This window comes from Frankliniella occidentalis, unplaced genomic scaffold (genome assembly GCF_000697945.3).
Source record: "Frankliniella occidentalis isolate FOCC.00 unplaced genomic scaffold, Focc_3.1 Scaffold107, whole genome shotgun sequence".
Lineage (NCBI taxonomy): Eukaryota > Metazoa > Arthropoda > Insecta > Thysanoptera > Thripidae > Frankliniella > Frankliniella occidentalis.
In genome coordinates this window covers 452,054-456,984 of record NW_026267236.1, presented here as the reverse complement: position 1 = coordinate 456,984, position 4,931 = coordinate 452,054, and positions in this window count along the sequence as shown.

The following is a 4,931-nucleotide window of genomic DNA, read 5'->3' as shown; positions in this document are numbered from 1 at the left end:
GCCACGTCCCGCCACCGCCACCCAAGCTTCTCCGGCCCCGCCGTATCGCTCGCAGAAATTATGTCATTCAATAAAGGGTTAGTCGGCGAACGGAACCCAACGGCTGCGAGTGACCATCCACTATGGCGTCCACTATCGGATGTAGGCCAAGCCAACACAGCTGCGGACAAAGTACTCTAAGTACCGCGACGTCACAATGCGGGGGAGAAAGAGAGAGAGAGAAAGCGAAAGAGGAGAGAAAGGAGAGAACAAGTGAGATAGAGAAAGAGATGAACGGGGAAGCACAAGATTTCTTCACGTGGATTCAGCAGCGCCCCAGTAAACAGTGAGATTATTGCGATATGCCGCATCGTGATAGAATGGCAATTGCTAGCGAGGGGCCATACACTTCTGCCTACTTCTGCACTATTGTGTGTTGCACTTTGTCCCGAAATCCCAATGCAAATTTTCCCCTTCAACGGCTGTGTCGCAATATCACGGAAACTTTGCACTGATTTTCTGTATGTCATCTCATTGATTTCACCTTTGTGTCAAACGCGTGCATTAAACAACTAATGATGGGTCTTTGTCTGTTTTCTTCCCCCTTTGGTCTTTTCTACGACCTTCATTTTTTTTAAAAGAGCGACTTGGTACTTGGTAGGTTCACAAAAAGTGTGTGTCGCGATATCGAGCATATGGGATTTTTTCGGCATAGCCGTATCAGTTCGGCGACATACATCAACTGGCCGGACTCGATATTCCCGGCAGCACTTTTTTTGTGTGTGCCGTGCCGCGATTGCGATCCCTTAATCGTCGCCTTGGCCGAGACCACCGCAAAGACACCCCGACATCTTTCTCGTTTTATTTCATGCGGCTCGCGCAGCTTACTCACCAGCGGCGTCCTGGGCCGTGCACTGCCGTGCAGGTGTGCGCGATTCTCTTATTCTCTGTCTGTCTCTGGGCTACGCTCTGCTCCGCTCGCGGGACGAACCGGACTGCGCTGCGCCGCCCCGCCAAACTGAGTGAACAGAGGAACAATGTCGCGGGCTGGTCGCGGGCCGGGGCGACGATAGCCAGCGGGCCGGGCAGGGCCGGGGCGGAGGTGGTGTTGCGGTGGTGGCGTCCGTCGCCGACGGCGTCTTGGCGGTGTGTGCTGGTGGTGGCCGTGCGCGGTCCCGCCCGCTCCGGCTAGGCTGGGCTGCTGGTGCGGAGGTGCGCGAGGGACTGTGTGTGCGCCGCCCGCTGTGGTCTGTGCCGTGTCACCATGTGGACACTGTCGAGACCGCCGCGCCACGCCGCGCCACAACAGGCTTGGTCCGCCCCGGGTGGGGCCCAGGCCGCCCCGCCCCGCCCCGCCCGGCGGCGGCAGCGGGGCCAGGACCGCGTCGGGGCGGGGCGCACGCTGCGCGGCCTCAGTGGCGGCCGCGGAGCGAGGCACTTGTTCTCGGCGTGCGCGAGGAGAGGCCGGGGGTACCCTCGGTAGCCCCCGGGCCCCGGCTCCAGGACCGCGAAGTGCAGTGGTGGCTTGCTGCACCCGCACGACTCGCGTTTGTTCTACCTGGCGTTTCTGGGACCCCAACCGTTGGTTGGTCCCACCCACCTTTTCCACCACCTTTCCACGATTTCGGAACGGTCGACGAGGCCGTAGTGACAGAGAGAGGGTGAATTTCATCCAACAATATAATATGGACGCTTTTCAAACGCAGTCTCACTGTTTGCGGTGCGTGTGCGTACCTTGCAGACATGAAAGCACTGATGTGCGATCACTCAGGATCACTTTGATGTCACCGTGTGTGTCGAATGTCAAACCACGGGGGTAGTGAGCTGCTCTGTACCATAAAGCGCACCGTGATAAAGCGTTAGGGGACGGAGTATATGCGCCATGTAGCAGCGGGGGGCGGACAACTCTTCCATAGGCTGTAGCGCAATTGTGTGGGTTTTATTCGTTTTGTTAATAAGGGGCTATGACCATAAAACTCGGGGACACATTTTGGACAGGTTTGGATCCCACCCCTTGCTGGACAATCGTATAATATTACGATCGCATCTCTTCCTACTGAGAGAGAAAACATCCTATTATCCAAAATTGTGTCTTATGAAGGCCTTGCAAACAAGGGAGTGTCATTCCGGAAACGCCAGGCCGTACATACGCGCGTCGCGAGTCGCACAGCCGATATGGTTCGCTCTGCGCTGCGTTGCGGCTGCGCTGCACCCTAGCAGGGTCGGGCCGACCGCCTGGGAGGTAGGCAGGCCACTGGGGTGCAGTGCGCCGCTGCGGGGCGGGCGGGCTACCCTGCGGGGGCTCCTCTCGGCCCAGAGCCGGCCGACGGGGCGAGGCGAGAACCAGCGCACGGACTGCGACTTCACAAACCGACCGCAAGTTCGACAAATTTAATTTCTGACAAGCCGCTTTTCACTGCCGAGACGCGGTCGTCTTTCCCTGGCCTTAAGTTTATTGTTTTTTAAAGCGGTCGCTACAAGTACGAAAATAAATCGCAGGAAAAAGAAATTAAGACCAAAACCCACAGCTCTTTTGGTATTTTACTCGTCTTCTAAAAAAAAGACAATTTTCGGCAAAAGTAGAAGAATTCCACAGGTGGATCTATAAAACACTTTTGATCGTGCCCAAGACTGTCTTCTCTACCAGAAAGCATAGCCCCCCCCGTTTTTCTTTTTTTTTTTCTTTTGCGGGAAAAAACTTACATTTGCCTCGCTTAACACTCAGAGGCTATATAGCTGTGGCATACGTAGCTTTGTCTCGTTTAAACGAATGTGAGGACAGCAATATTCAGTCGCTTAAATGTGAAGTGATGGTGTTTCAAAAATCGTGTTTACTTTGATTCATCTTTACTTTTAATTCATATTGCAGTGATCAATTTGGTATCAAAGATTATAGTTTGTTCAAACCACACGCATGACACTGGGAAAAAAAGATGCAAAGTCGCACCTTTGCAGGGGTGCTAAGGAAATTTTGAGCAATGCCCTTGTGAAGCCCGAGGGGTTAGCAAAGCAATGTATAAATCTCAGAAAATGACCGGGGAGCGCCAACATCCAACAAGAATAAGTCAAAACAAGCGTTTTCTGCTTGTAGAAACCATTCGAAGAATTGAGAGAAAACGGCAATCATTATTGGGAATCTTTTGTACAACGTTGAAAGAAAATTGACTCGCCCCTCGGTAAGGTTTTTAACAACCACTCGGACGCGTCGAGAAACGCATCGCATTTCGCTAACTTGGATATCCTCCCTGTCCCGGGCCGGAGCCGGAGGCGCCCTTAGCGCCGCCCACCGGCCGCGCGCCGCTCGAGTTACCGCGAGCGCAGATTGGTGGGCCGAGCCCCGCGCCCCGCCACGCCGCGGCCGCTCGCCAACGGCGGGGCTGGGCGTTATCACCAGGCGGGCAAATCACGGCGGTTCCTTAAAAATGGGCAAAATGGACAATCATCGGCCACGCATATGGCGCTTGTGATGGGCTGTCACCGGGCGAGTCGGCGGGCGGCGCGCGGCCACCGGATGAGAGCACTTTTATATCGGTCAACGGCGCAGTGCCCCACAGGTGTGCGTCAGTGGAGGACCCGCCAAGGCCGCGGAGGTCCTTGCCTCTGCGCACTTCACTCTCAAAAGGCTTTATGTCCGAGAAACGTAATGTAGTCTTATCCGCGCTCACCGCGGCGGGAGGTGCCTCCGCCTCGCGCGATTATTGTGCAATCTCGCAAATCAGCGCTGACCTTCATCCCGGTCAGTCGCACTTGCAGTTTCGGGTATCAGTACTACTCGACCCCTGCCGGGGCCCTGCCGGGGCCCTGCCACCGATTACTGCTCTGACGCGCACGGCCCGAACTCTAGCAGGCTCTCTAGGCCCGCGGCCGGCGCCCCCGCGAACGTGACCGCGGCGCCGCCATCACCGCAGGCCTGGCCGGCCGCAGGCCGCAGCCAGCGGTGCAACGAACTCCGTCGTCCTTGAGGTAGTTTTTTCGCATATCTCTCTGGTGCTTCGCGCTCGTGTAAGCCAGGGGAAAATAATAAGCAGCTTTCAAAAGTGATTGGAAAAATACTACAACTACTTGTCTTACGTGATTCAAACGCGCTGGGGGTGCACGACGCCCGCGCGGTGGTGATATCGCCGCCCCTCGCGGCCGGCGGCCCAAGGCTGCTGCTGCGGGTGCAGTCACGCTTCCTCATCCGTGCACATGCAATGTGCACATTCATTTCGTCTGATCAGCTGGCGATTGTCTCGGCTTTGCGGACTTACTACGGCTGTCCATACAGTCGTCTTTACCACTCTGAATCTCTAGGGACAATTTCTGTAACTAACACCGGACTTATGTGAGCATAATTCGCTCAGATATACAATATTGTAACTAGCAGCCAACATTTAGTGACTATAGGAAGTTAAAATATTGTTTCTGAACTCAATTATGCACACAGAAATCCGGCGCTAGTTACAAAAATTGCCCTTGACATGTGGAGTGGGACGACTCGCCTCCACCATTTCATTTGCTGTTTGATAAAATGAAAAACCGCGGTTGGTTGTTCACTTTCCTGTCGACCCAACCGCCATTCTCTTTTTCGGCAATAACAGTATCATGTCGTAACGCGTGTGATCTGATATTGTGAACTGACAGCCTCATCGTGGTTCCTAGTAAGTGCGCCTCTCGTCCCGTCATACCCCACTTGATCTCACCCGCCGGCCGAAACGAGTAGGAGTGCGACCCCTCCCTTATGTTTTCTAACGGAGGAAGAAAAATAGGAAGATAAACTTTCTCGAGCTTCGCACCTGCCTCTAAGTCAGGGATCGCCCAGAGAGTACGTCCCTTTTCTCTCAAAGTTATTCGACACATTACGCGAGCTCGGCGCCTGCGAGACTCGGGGTGGGCCAACCCGCAGTACACGCGCGCACTGCAGGTAAGATGTTGCCTACCTATCAGGCGCTACGAGAGCTGTATTGGCTTTA